Source organism: Artibeus jamaicensis, unplaced genomic scaffold, assembly GCF_021234435.1.
Source record: "Artibeus jamaicensis isolate MK-2021 breed Jamaican fruit bat unplaced genomic scaffold, CSHL_Jam_final scaffold_474, whole genome shotgun sequence".
In the NCBI taxonomy this organism is placed as follows: domain Eukaryota; kingdom Metazoa; phylum Chordata; class Mammalia; order Chiroptera; family Phyllostomidae; genus Artibeus; species Artibeus jamaicensis.
Genome location: NW_026522046.1, coordinates 31,452,171 through 31,466,427, shown reverse-complemented (window position 1 = coordinate 31,466,427; position 14,257 = coordinate 31,452,171). Strand labels below are relative to the sequence as shown.

Genomic DNA, 14,257 nt, shown 5'->3' with positions numbered 1-14,257 from the left:
GAAGAAACAGTCTCAGTTACTCAGTTACTCTTTTTGGATAAAGTTTATGTTTTAATTTTATTTATCTAGACAGTTATAAAGTGCAGGTCTTTCTTGTGGTTCACAACTAATAAAGTTCCAATATATATGTCAATGGCAGAATGAAAACATTAAAAATTATAGTACATTTTCCAGGACGCAAAGAGTCGACATCCTGTTGAGGTATCCATAGTTAGAAAGCAAAGCAAAAAGGTGGGTGGTGATTCCCAACCAAAAGCAAGTGCTCACAGGTTTTCTCTGCAAATGTCCCTTACGAAAGATACATACAGGACACTCCACGCTCGTAGACCCTGGCTTCTTTCTAATAAAAGTATCTGGAAAACACTAGAATAGCACCTACAGCAAAAATAGTTACCCATCTAATTTATGTGATTTAAAATATGCAAATAAGCCTTCTAATGAGCTTCCAAATGAGTCAGCTACATCCAGTCCTCATAGGCGAGCAACTGGCTTTCTTCTTTTAGTTTTCTGGTAATATTTTACCTCCTTTCATAAGTCGGAGACATATTCATGGACTAAAGGAAGAAAAAAGTGCCCTTTAATTCTAATTTCACTGTTTTTTGCTAAAATAAAAAAAGAAAGGAAGGAAAGAAGAAAGAAAACACAACAACGAGGAGAGTAAAAGTAGGTGAGAGGTCTGGCATTGTTCCGAGGCAATTCATTTACAATGGCTACATGGTATTTAACGCAGTTTGTGCCTGCTGGGAAAAATTAGTATTCGTTGCAGAGGTAGGCATTTTGGTCAAGTAGCAAAACATACCTTGTTCCCACGGGGTACAAAGCCTAGCCTTTAAAGCTATAAGAACAAGAAAAAATACCCTAAAATAATCTATGCTTTGATATATTTTAGTAGAGAAAAATCTCTACAGGACACAGGAGAGGTTTTGCATGCTTTACCAGTTCTCTCAAAGGCAGAAAAGAGTAGAAGAAAGAGGAAATATCAGTGGCATTTAACTTGGATTTACACCTTTGGAGTTGGCATAGCCTAAAATGAAATTCTGGGTAAACCCAACAGCCGACATTGCTCTAGGGCTGGGCCCGGTTAGTAACTTTTCTAAACCTCACTGTCTTTACCTCTGTAATGGGGATTAAAGAGCACATTTCTCAGGGCGACAGTGAATATTGTGTTACTGGGGTAAGACAAATTTTGAGCAACGTGTTTATCATGACTAATGTCGAGTTTACGTTCTATAAACTTTTGCTTAAAATGAACTTATTTTACTGAACTGGAACTGACAAGGCCTTAGTAAAAATTTAATAGCTAACATCAGAATGGGAGTTTCCTCGAATGCTAACATTTCCCCAGACAGAACTTCTGCTAAGCTTAAATTGTCAAGTTATTACAAAAGATACAGTTGGCTAACTTATACTAAAATTTAAAACCCAAACTTGAAAAATGGTTCAAGATGATTGATTTTTAGTTGGTTGTTTACTGGGGCAATTTACAACTACCATGGAGTGCTAAATTGGAGGCCTAGGTAAGCAGTGCCTGACATGCCAAACACAGATGTTCTTGATCGAAGTAAGCTACCTGCAACTTTCTGAATTTCCTGGATTTACTTTATTTGACAAAAAAACCAAAAAACAAAAAACTGAGATGTTGTTAACTGTGTGAGGATTATTTGGAATGATTTGAGAGGGCTAACAAAATATAATATAAATATGACATTGTGACTTGAATACCTCAATGGTGCTTGGATCTTTTGTATCCTGGCACTTAAAATCACAGGCAATATTGTAAACTTTTTATAGAACGCATAAGACGCTGTTGTACATGACCTTTGTGGTGGGTCTCTAATCTTCTGATATGTTTCTTCTTGATTATCCTTAGTTCTAGCCTTGTTGCACTTCAATTATAGTTATGAGATTATTCAAAACAGACGTACTAAATATCTGTGTGCATTTATTCTATCTCCTCCACAGGATTATATACGATACTGGGACTTTCTTCTATGAGGGTAACATAAATAGCAACATCAACTGGAAAGGCAAAATATAAAAGGAACAGGGCACTTAATTTATGGAAATAACTTTCTTATATTTATTGTGCTACTTTACAATGGAAAGTGTCTGGAAGTTTTCAGGGAGCTTGTTCCTACCAAAATAATAACTAGCAGATTCATCTAGGAATGACTTTACCTAGGAATGACTTTGTGCCACATTAGCCACAGTCAAAAAGAAATAATATGCAAGCACCAGTCCATAAAAGCACACTCTTACCCTTGTATCCTTATCTGATTATCATCCTTATTAGCATACTGTTTTCCCCAAAGCCAGAATGAAGAAACAGAGAAAGGGAAGGAGGGTGACTAATGAATCATAAAAGTTCCTTTATGGTTTATTTAAATAAATACAATCTAATCTTATAACAAAAAATTGAAGATACTAGATCTTTGGAGAACAGTGTCATTTAAACACATGGCTTAGAGTGACAGTAAGAAGCACAGGGGATAGAGAGAGAGAGAGAGAGAGACAATCACTGAGCTGAAAAAGAAGAGAATGAATTTTTAATCTCATTAGAAAAAAGAGAGCAAATGACACAGAGAAACAGCAGTTCATGACTTTAGAAACTGTCATCAAATAAAAACCCTCTGCTTGTAGAATTACTCACCTATCAATGTAGCATCAAGTGTTGGTCTGTTGCACAACAGCTGCCAGAAAAGAACAAAGGTATTTTTTAAAAACAGTATCTGCTAAAAACAGAAAAGGAGATTAATCTGAAATACCAAACATAATAAAGATCGAATGGTAACAAGTAGAATGAATATCAAAGGTCTATTTTCACCAAAATGAAATAAGTGGTTGGACTTATATTAGGCCTATAAAATGTATTTGTAATATAAAGGAAAAAATGACTATAATGAGATGTGTTCATATTTTATTAATTTCAAAATAAATGGAAATGTTGGACTATAAAGGTATTTTCTATACAATCACATTCAAGTATGTCATAAAATATACATATATGTAAATTTATCTGCAGCTGCATAAGTAAATGAGGATGAATAAGCAAACCAGTTCCATAAAATGCAGGAAAACAAGTCAGGAAAGAGTGATCGCCCCTGGTGGTCACACACAATAATCAGGTGGGGAAGTTTCAACTACATGCAAACATGGGTATTAGTAGGAAATGTCGGTAGAGTTAAATAAATAATAAACTTAAGTGGGCATCGTTTGAGCAGCCATTGATAATGGCAGTAACAAAAGGAAACAGTGGGGAAGTCCCAGGGGGGAGAATAAGGAGAGGCCACTGGGCCTTTGGAAGGGATGTAGGTGGAATTCTTCACTAGCTTAGTGTCTTCAGAAAAGGTTTTGATTCTCTGGTGAGTCAGGGAAAGAAGTAAAAGTAGTTGTTGCTTCTATACTTTGGTCTGGTTGGTTAAGATGATAGGCGACGGAGATATTAGTTCTTCTTCTTTACAGAAGAACTGATTCAGGAACAGGACTTTTGTGAAGGTTTAGTGCTTGGAAAAAGATACCAAATGGACAAGGGTCAATATGTGGTATCATTTGTGATACATTTATCTATTTACATCAATAAGTACTAAGTTTATGTTCATTTTCCTTTCATTTTAGATGGATCAATAGATAATAGACCTATATCTTTATCTAGATATATACATATATATTTGGTTTTAAGCAACTCATCTAATCCTATGATTAATACATTTCTTCAACTTTAATATGATTATAACAATGCTTATTTATGTTGCCTTTCCTAAGAATCAAATAGCTGGTGATTTTTGAGGCACTTATCAAGAGTGAAAACGCTTTGTGTTCTTCCCAGGAAAGATTCACTTCAAAGCTATCATTGCCCCTACTGTATTTTTAAAAGGTCTTCTTGCCTCTGCAGAAGTTTATATAATTCCAAGTGCAATAAAAAAGGAAAAATCATGACCTAAACAGCAAAAGAGCATTTAAGCTTTGCTCCCTGACTTTACTCTGGGACTCTCTAAGAATAATAGACACCCAAATAGTACAAAACTACTTAACATGAAGGATCATACAGTATTCATCATTCCAGCTAAAATATTGTATAATAGAAGCATTCAGCACTTGCATACTAGTCCATTTCCAATTCGGCTTTGGGCTTTGAGGCATTGTTTAGGATGAATACCAACTTTGAGGGAGAGCACACAAATTTCTAAACTATTATCTGTGCATTCACATAAGCCCTCCACTTTTGACAGTCTAGTAGTGCCAGGCCTACACATTTCATTCAATTAACAATTTTGACTCCTCTTCTATATAGTAATTATTTGAAATATCTAAAACTGAAACAAGGTTTTATTTTTAATTACCATTTTACTTTAAAAACAAAGAAACCCATCAGGGCTCTTTCTATGTTATCAATATGCTTTGGATCACTAGTTAAATAGTAACCAGGGCTCAGTTCTATTAAAATACAATATCATCTGATACCAGCATAAGGGGGGGACTCCAATGATTTGGTTCTTACTTTTCCCTCTAAAATACCAAAAGAAAGAAAGCCTTAACAAAAGAAACAAAAATAGTTAAGTGCATAACAGGATGTTGCTGTCTTGTACAAACTGTATTATTACAGTAAGTAAATAATGTCTCTTCCTTAAAACTAGAAAACTGTAGAGTGAACTGCCATTGCTTCTATATTTGTTGCATACAGGATGAATTTCTCTAGTGAATGCACACATTATAAGCTTTAACTTGTATTTTGAATGGATTCTAAATTATTAAATACACCTGAGTTGAAGTCCTATTTCTCAGCTAGAGAGAATAGAGAGGGTGATGATATGGTTTTTATTTTTTTGAACTTGATGTAGCCCAAAAATTCTCTGGACATTGCCTGATGAAGTGGAATCAAGGAAGGGAGTTAAGACAAAAGAGAACGGTCTTCCTTGCCAAACAGGTGGGATAAGTGAGGATGTAATTGGAGATATTGGGGATATAGACAATGAATAGCACTTAGGAAACAGGTCTAGAAGTAGGGTCAACGCAGTTGAGAACAGGCATTGCAGGACCCAGGTCTATGACTCTGGGCCTTCTTTCCATGCTTGATCCAGTGCATCTTGCCAAGGTTAGGGTAGTTCCTCTCTTAAGTATAATTAAATTTGACCAGAGCTAAGAAAGTCAAGATGAAATATATATATATATATAATATCATATTCAATGACAACTTATACTAGGAGAGAGTTTTGTGATCAGTTTATAAAAATAGGTCAAATGTAGAAGATATGGCACAATGAAGAAAAGAGATTAAGTAGACAGTGACAACATAGTGCTAGGTTTAGTCAGCATTCCACTGTAAGAATGCACTTGACATTTGATGGGGCAAGATATTGCAGTGCATTTGAAATTTATGTACAAACAGACTCGTGAATAACTTTTCAAGGAAAGGATAGTAAAGGATGTGGCATGTATGTTTAAATAAAACACTAAAAGCTCTGGTAAGGTTATACTCTTCGATTCTCAATTTTCAATGCTTTTGTTACAAAATTAATATTAGGTTCTGGACTTGCATAAGAATTGTTTGTGTTTGTTCAAGAAGCCTCACATTCATGACTGCTAATATGGCATAAAATTGTGCACATGAATAGAATAAAGCATAACTGAAATGTTTCAGTGATTCTTTACATACTTGATATGAAATACTCCTTAGCTCATAATGTGAAAGAATAGAAGTTCAAAAAGTCTTGGCTGAATTCAATTGAATCTGAGCAAAAGTGTTTGTTGGACAACCACATTCATTTGCTTAAGTGACTCCTTTTTGCATACTGACCTTTAGAGTCATGACTTGGCAAAATTGCACATCCCAAAATGGCATTGGCCTTGGAGTTTATTTTGAAGTTTCCAAACCTCAAATAGTAAATTGATGAATGCTGTGGTTCGCAGCAAAGCACTACATTTCAGAGACATTTTATAAAAGTCCATTTTGCATTCCACAAATTAGTCAGTTTCCAATCAAATTAAACATTCTTTGGAAATACCTATGTTATATAGGAAAAATGTGTTAAATTACTTCCTTAAAGAGGGGCGGAGAGCACTGTATTGGCAGTGTCTGTTTAGCTAATTTAATAAAATTATCTGGAAAACACTGTGTGTATAAATGTGCATACATATATACACACAGATAACACATCTATATACATCTAATACATACATATGTACATATACATATCTACACTGATAGATATTGATGATTTCTACTGAAATAATTTTTGTTGGATGTACCATAAATAATTTTTTTTTAAACACAGATATTGCTTGTTTGTATATACTCTTACAAAGGTTACCTAGGATATTGTTACCTTCCAGGATTATACCATTTATCCCAAGTAGTTAACTACAGTATGATAGATTATTTGAATTGAAAATAATACTTGACCCCTTTCTACTTTACTTAAACATTGGATTATCACTGCAACATTCCAATTAGATTGTAATCCAGTCTCTGTGTGAATTTATCCACTTTGTTTTTGAAGAAAATGCTCTGTCCTATGAATCTGAATTTCAAGAGTTTGAGGCACCCTCTTTAAGTTCCCAGTCCCCCAGCCCTTTCTTCCTTTGCATAAAGACTGTGCTGGAGAGACTGCTAAGATCTCATCTGCCTCTTGGATTTCAGAACATTCGCTCTCCGAGAGTTGAGAATCGGTTCCGATCCAGCACTGCTCTTGTTGTTAGAAGGGCGTTCCTCGGGGCCAGATGAAGTGTATCCATCTGTACTTTTTAGCATTCATTCTCTGAGTTCTCTCTCTCAGTCCTCAGAGTCTCCATTAGAATCTAAGCCCGGACACTGCTCAGGAACAAGTTCTGAATTCTAACCCTCTTTAAAAGCCAGGGCATTCTTATTTATGGGTAACAATATTCTTTTGATGAAAGTGAAGCCAATCTTTGGCTCTCTTCTTAAAGAAGCTAAAACAAAAGGAGCCATCAAATACACTCTCTGCTGGATTACACAAACTATTATGTATGATGGAGGAGACCCCCGTTAGTAGGCATGGAGATCACCTGGAATGTCCAGATGGTTCCTCAGAATGGGGGTTTTCAAAAGACCATTGCTAGACATATGTGTCTGGTTAGAATGTTTAACCTTCATGGTCTTTAATCATGTAGCATTCTGTGAAATGCCACCGGCTGACTGGCTTGATGGAGTGTTTTGAGGCTGTAGAGTTTCCAATCTCCTGGCCACCACCAGTGGCCCTGCAGCAACTGGGAATGTGGATCCTACGATATGAATGCCCTGCTATTGCTCTGTGAGAAAAGTGGGCAGATGGGAGTCAGCCTTCACACTGGGCAATGTGGGCATAAGGAGTGCTGTGATTAGACAAATGGATATGAGAGAGGGGGAGGGAGAGAGAGAAGAAAGAAAGGAAAGAGAGAGGAGCGATGAGAGAGAGGAGAGAAAGGAATGGGGGAGAGAGAGAGATCCATCACTAGGGCGGCAAGGAAATACCTGAAGTGCTATGCTTTTGTTCCAGTTCTTTCCTAATTGTTGTAAATCTCAAAGGCATCATTAAATTCAAGTACTGAAAATCCTCTTTGGAATTTTGAATTCTCTGAGGGCAAAAATTTCATGTGGGGGAAATTCATTACTCGGCACTCCTTAAGCACTCAGTGATGACATCAATGAGGGTGAAAAGCCCAGAACTGTTCACCCCAGGGGTAGCTACAGTGCATGGAAGCAGTTTCCCAGGGAAAACCTTCACAGCAGGCTGTGCGCATACTGAGTCCTGACACTGCCACTCTTAGCCAGAGCAAGTACCTGAATTTCTCTGCACATCAGTGCTCTCCTCTGCAAAGCTGGGATAATGTCAGGGTTGTGGTGAGAACTGGGTCAGATAAGCCACACAGAGGGATCCCTGCAACGCCCCAATTTTAGTCAACTCATAAAGGGTGGCTATTAGTATTTATTAGGATTATAATGGTCCTATTGTGCTTACAAGGAATGTTGATACTGCTTTAGGAGCAGAACTTGACCTTCGGATCTTTCTGTGTAAATGCCTTGTCCTATATGTGCTGATATTTCAGACCATTTCAGGGTTCATTTATTTGACATGAAGTTTTTCTGTTTCAGGTTTTATTTAAAAAAAAAAACAACAATACAAAATTGCTGGTTCTTGGTAAAAAAACACAATCACTGGGACACTTCTGAAGAGCTCTGAAGCTGGACGGCAACTTCTCTTCCCTGCTTTTCAGAGTCCTCATTCCATCCAAATAGAAGCATATGTGCCCTCTCTTTTCATTTATTGGGGGTCAGCATCTTTGTTGTTGTTGCTGGAACTCGGGAAAGAGGGAGATTCAGGGAGCTGTGCTCGCCAATTTGGCAGCGTGCATTTTCAGCCCACTTGGCCGGGCACAATATTCTGTCTGAGTTTGGGAAGATCTGTCTGCTTTTCTCCTTTGTAGAGGGGCTATGAGGAATGAGGCGATGGATTTGTCTTATACAACAGCCTGGAAAAATAGGCCGCGGCCTATCAAATAATGAGAATTACATGGCCTTCTTCCAGAATGCTCCTGGCTGCAGACAGGAGGACAGGTTGAGACGCCTTCTGATACATTTTGCACTAATTGCACTCTTTCCTAAAAGAAGTCCTATTTAAAATAAAAAATGGGGGGTCGGGATGGTCAGGGGCAGGTGAAGATTCTTGCATAGAATGAGATCCTTTAAGAAGAATCAATATGATGGAGATTTTGAGGTTACGGGTCAAATCTCAAAGCATAGCAGCAAACCCTATAATCCTCATATATGACAGTGAGGTGTGGTAAGGGGCAGGTTTGACCTTAGCCCCAGAAGTTCCTCACTTGAGACTGGCCTAAACCATCTCCTTGCCGCAGAATCATAAATGACCTCACACTATCCCTTTTTGTTATATTTACCTACGGGACACCCACTGTTGTGTTAGGGTCTGTCTGAGCTGGATGGCTTGTTATATTTTTCTCTGGATGTCTTCTTTTTCAGTCAGTGAGGAGCCTCAGACATGAACTGTGATTCCTGTTTATTGGTCTGCGTTCTGCCCCCTCTATGCACATCCTGTCATTTTAATCACCTTTTTCAGTAATGATGGAGTGATATTTTCTTTGTTGGGCAATCTTTGTCATTATGGTTTAGAATTTGAAGAATGGGAGAGGCTGGGATACCATCAGTCTCCAGAGACAGAGGATCTGACTCAGCACCGGCCTAAAAAACATTGCCTTGGAAAAGATGCAGTCCCCTCATCTGTGCTAACACCTAGAGTCCCTGCCTTCCCTGTGAGTCATCCACTTAGCTCTGAGGCTGCCCGCATTGGTGATGATGGCGGGGACCGATTCTCCATTGCTTTACCTCACAATAACGCTCTCCAGAGCTGCTTTATGGAGCTATTCATAGATAAGAGCAATAAGCAGCCCAACGGCATGGCTCCTTTTCTGTATTCCATGACATTCTCATCTCTGCCGACTGTGTCTGGCAGCCGCACAATGAGGCCCTGCATGTGTCAGGGAGATGGATGATATCTGCAGGGCCTGCATCTCAACGCTGCCTCCACGAGCTCCTGCTGAACCTTACCTCGGGGATGCTGGATTCGGTGCCACTGAATCAGAAAGGCAACCCTCCCCCTTCCAAGCACCGTCTTATTTTCTCCCAATACAAAATACTTTAATGGAAATAATGACACGCATTATGTACTTTGATGGATAACATATTGTACTTTCATCCTCAATATTCCTGCTTCTAGGACTCTTTGTTTTTGTCTTGTTGCTCTGTTATTATTTTTTCAAAGTGAAAATGAAGAGGCTACCAGTGTAGGTAATAGTTCTTTATACACTTTTCATACATTTTTGCTTTCTTCAGCTAAATGATAGCGGGAAAAATAAATCAAAAAGGATAGTAATGAACCCCTATTTCCTTATCAGGGAAGCAGCCAGTTACTTTGGGGAAAGTCTGCTCCGAACTAAATTGACTGGTTCTTGTTTCAGCATGACATCAGTTTTGAGCCTTGCACAAATACACTGCATGGTGTCTTTGGTAGTGCATTATAGGTATGATCACAAAGAACCATCTAGGCACATCTAAGCAAAGTGGGCTAATGTAGAGTATGACCCCAAGGACTAACAACAAAGACTATTTATATACTCCGTTGTCTAGGGCTGACCTAAAGGATATGTAACGTGCACATTCATACAGCACCCTCTGCCCCCCTACCCCACATTTAAATGGGCAGTTGAGTGCTCTGATAGCATCATCTTGAAATTCTTAATAATTCTGAGCAAGAGGATCAGAATATTCATTTTGCTTTGGCCCAGAAAATTATGTAGCCAGTAATGGCACCAGACACTTCTCTGTGCTTTTTAATTGGTAATAGGATTCCTCCTCAGTTTTCCTTCATTCTTAGTTTTGACTGAGCTACAACAGGGTAGAAGGTAGGGTAAGATGTTAGGATATGACTGCCTTGTAGCAAGTGTTACATTGGGAGGGCTATAAGAACCTATTGTATATGTCTTGGACCCTTCAAGCAGATTAAGTGTCTAAAAAGGGGGCAAGAGAAAAAGGATTTGGGAAGATATCTCTTCAGAGAGAGCAATTCCTTTGCTATAAAACCCCTTTTCCTTTTGTGGTTGGGAAGATAAGGACTGAAGAGAGAGAAGAAGGATGGATATTTGACTCAGGCCTGCGGAAAATTTCAGGGACAATGTCTTAGATCCAACTCATTTTTGGAAATCCATAATCTAATACAGAGGCTAAACAGAACCGAAGGGAAGTGATGCAGTTTGTTGGCACAAGGGATGATGTGTGAGAGTTGGCCGTGGGCCATCTGGGAGAGAACCCTGGTGCAGAATTGTCATAGGTTTTTTAAGCTATCTGGGGACTTTTGGGGGCATGAAAAGACACCAGGAGAAGAATGAGGACTCACTGAAGCAGGCATCAAGGCCTTAGAATAGAAATATACCTGATGAGACCAAGAGGACCACGAGAGAAATTGGCCAAAGAAACCATTGAATAAGTCCCCTAATGTGCAACCATGAGGACAAAAGTTAGTTCTGATCATTTGCTTGACTTTCTACTAAGATCTGCCAGTTTAAGCTTTCTGTAAGACCAGGAAAGCACCCAGCTATCACATCTTTCTCTCTCCCATTTTGGTCCTAAAAGGCAGCTGAGGACTGGGAAAGATGGTTAGCAGAAAGGTAGAAGTACCAGAGACTTTGGGCCATTGTAAGTTCTAGCACAGAGGTGATGCCAGCTTGTTGAGGAGGTACGTTGCACTCTGAATCAGACCTGGAGTTTTCAATATTACATCAGACTAAACATTCTGGCAATGGAATTGAGCCTCTGTTTTCAATGTAAAGTAATATTTGGATCTCATTTTACTGAATCATGAGAGGAAAAGCAGGGGAAGCTGCCTAGGTGTTCAGTCCAGGGACAGCAGAAGGTTGTATGTTCTCCCACTATCAGATTAAACTTTACTGGGTGATCAGAGTGCACACACAGCGTGCCTGTTGACATACTGGTCGCATCTTTATTACCCATTCAACCATCCCAATGTTTTGCAGGAAGTACTATCCAAATGTTGAAAAGGAGAAAAATAAAGAACATAAAAGTCATGAAACCTTAGCAAATTTATAGAAGTCAGGGTTTGTTTCTAAGTTTATTTTTACAATCATTAGACTTAGTCTCTCCCCTAGATTAGAAAAAAACACAATTTATTAAGCACTTACTGTATCCCAGGACGAGTGTTAATGGCCTCAAATATATCATTTACTCCTTACATAAACCATGAGTAGGATGCTATTCTTGTTATCTATAGGAGGCAAGATAGAATTCAAGGGTTTCAGTAACTAGTCAATAACTAATCTGAAATTACATAGTCATGAATCTCATAGCTCTTCTCTTCCTGGCTTCAAATTTGTGCAGTTTATTAAGAGAGAGAAACAAGGAGGGGGAAGAAAAGAACCAGAGATGGAGGAGAGTGGGAGAGATATTTGTCTTCTAATTTTCCTCTCAACTAAGTCATACCTTTGCTAAAATAAAATAGATATAGAGATCCTCCTAATTATACAGCCCGAGGTAGGCACCAAAAACAAAAACATAATCATTGGCTAGGTATGGTCCCATGCAGAGGTCATCAGAACTACAGAAAGAGAAGACCAACAGTCATGACTACTTCAGCCAATGAGCAAGCCACCAACTATGCCTTCCTCACTACAGGCAAAATTGGAACGTCTGAGAGAGAACTTATCTCTGCTGTTGCCCGAAATACTCAGGGAACGCTTCATGGAAAAGGGGAATCAATAATAACAGTTTTATTTAAATAGTTCAAGAACAACAAGAAAAGCATCTAGGTTGGACGGTGGCAGCAAAAGCAAAATCACTGTACTCAGAATAAATGTAGCCAATAAAAGTAAAAGTCAGGGAAAGAGTTCTTCTCTTAGAAAGATTGCTGTTTGTTCTAGGAGAGTGGGACATATGTTTTGGCTACGTTATTGATGCAGAGAGCCGAAGTCAGGCTGATGTATGTGAACACGAGATGTTAGGAAATGAGAGTCCATGACAGGCGCTTCATCAGGTGATTAAGCAAGGAAAGAGAAGCTTTCGAAATATTTGTCTGAGAGTAATACGCTGGCTAGACTGGAGTCAAAAAAAATTGAGCCAGTGAAAGTGACAAGAAATTTGTTAGAGAGTTGCACAATATGGTTCTTTTGCAGAATGGGCATTTGGATTCTTTCAGCTTTTCTTCCTGAGAATGGACAGGCCTGAGAGTGGATGAAAGTAGGGAGAGCTGTCTAGCATCTACATGAGATATGTAGACCTCTGATATGTATGTCTCTGCAAACTCTAAGAGCAGAGCTGTAGCCCTGAAACAATGTGGGGAGAGTTTATCATTGTATGTTAAAGCATAGAAAGCTCAGAGTTCAATGAAGAAAAATCCTGACATCTATAAAAATGGAGAGAAAAATAATTATATACATCTAAACATATACATTTATTACACCTATAAAAATTGTGGTACTGGGAAGCACAATGTGGTAGAAATAGCAGTACCTAAGAATCAAATTTCTCTCTGATAATGACTATAATGGAGGTAAGAAGAGGCAGGAGAGGACAAAACAGGAATAAATGGTGATGGAAGGACATGTGACTTGAGAAGATGAACACATGATACAGTATACACATGATGTATCAGAGCAGCAGTGTCAAACTCATTTTCACCAGGGGCCACATCAGTCTCCTGGTTGCCTTCAAAGGGTCATATGGAATTTCATCTTCTTAACAGCTAAGGAGTAATTACATTTGTACAGTCCTAAAGGTATTTTGGCCCTTTGAAGGTAACTGCGAGGTTGATGTGGCCCCTGGTGAAAATGAGTTTGACACTCCTGTATTATAGAATTTAACACCTTAAACAGATAATTTTATTAACCAATGTAACCCCAATAAAGTCAGTAAAAATCAACAGTAATGTGTTTTGTCTAGAAGTCCAATATTACTGTATAGAGAAAACGTGTCTTCCCTTTCGTCTAACCACTTTAAAATCAGGATATAATTCTAGCATGTTACCTACTGCACTTGAAGCAGTGGAATCGTCAAAGAAAATCCTGAATACACTGGACACTGTTTAAAGTTCTGCAACATCCTTTCTAGAGTTGCAATGACAAATCAAAACTTATCATCAAAGGTTTTGTTGCAAAATACCAGAATGCCACTAAATAATAAAGTGACAATGAGGCAGGGATGGGACCCTTAATTTTTCCAAACTCTGCTTACAGTTTGAATAATAAACCCTGATGTACTATTGGGAGGGGGGTGGAAGTGGTGTGGGGGACACAGTAAGTAATTGATGTGGTGCATTTTCCAACTCTCTCACTGGCAATATCCATATTATGGTTTCTATTTGAAGTGTTGACAATGGAGAAAACATTACAAGGAATGGCTGTGATGGATCAGCCAATAAAGTTTGAATCGCTCTTTCCTTTCACATTCACTTGTCTACTGTGATTCTGACATGAAACAGAATCAACTCAGAAGGGGCGAAGTAAGGTTACCTAGGATCCCAGACAAATTTCTTTTAAGTTTGGCTTATTCCTTTGAATGATTTCTTAAAAAATTGACCTTTCTATTGAGGCATTTTCTAAAACAGTATGATGTCTTATTGAAGCATGCCTGTCGAGTCTTTGAAAGCATTTTTTTTCCACAGCTGCACAAGTCTACCTCGGCTTTGGACCAGAAAAAAACAGTGTGATATTTCTTTTCTTCTTTAGAATATTCAATTTC

General features: G+C 38.4%; 1 long non-coding RNA gene across 1 annotated transcript in view; it reads right to left on the bottom strand.

Annotated features, from left to right (window-relative positions):
* Positions 1–14,257, bottom strand: part of LOC128626276 (uncharacterized) — a 41,165-nt gene that overhangs the window by 12,744 nt on the left and 14,164 nt on the right. Inside the window, exon 2 of the long non-coding RNA XR_008390197.1 lies at positions 2,651–2,690. This is a non-coding gene — a long non-coding RNA (uncharacterized LOC128626276). The remainder of the gene's footprint in view (positions 1–2,650; positions 2,691–14,257) is intronic.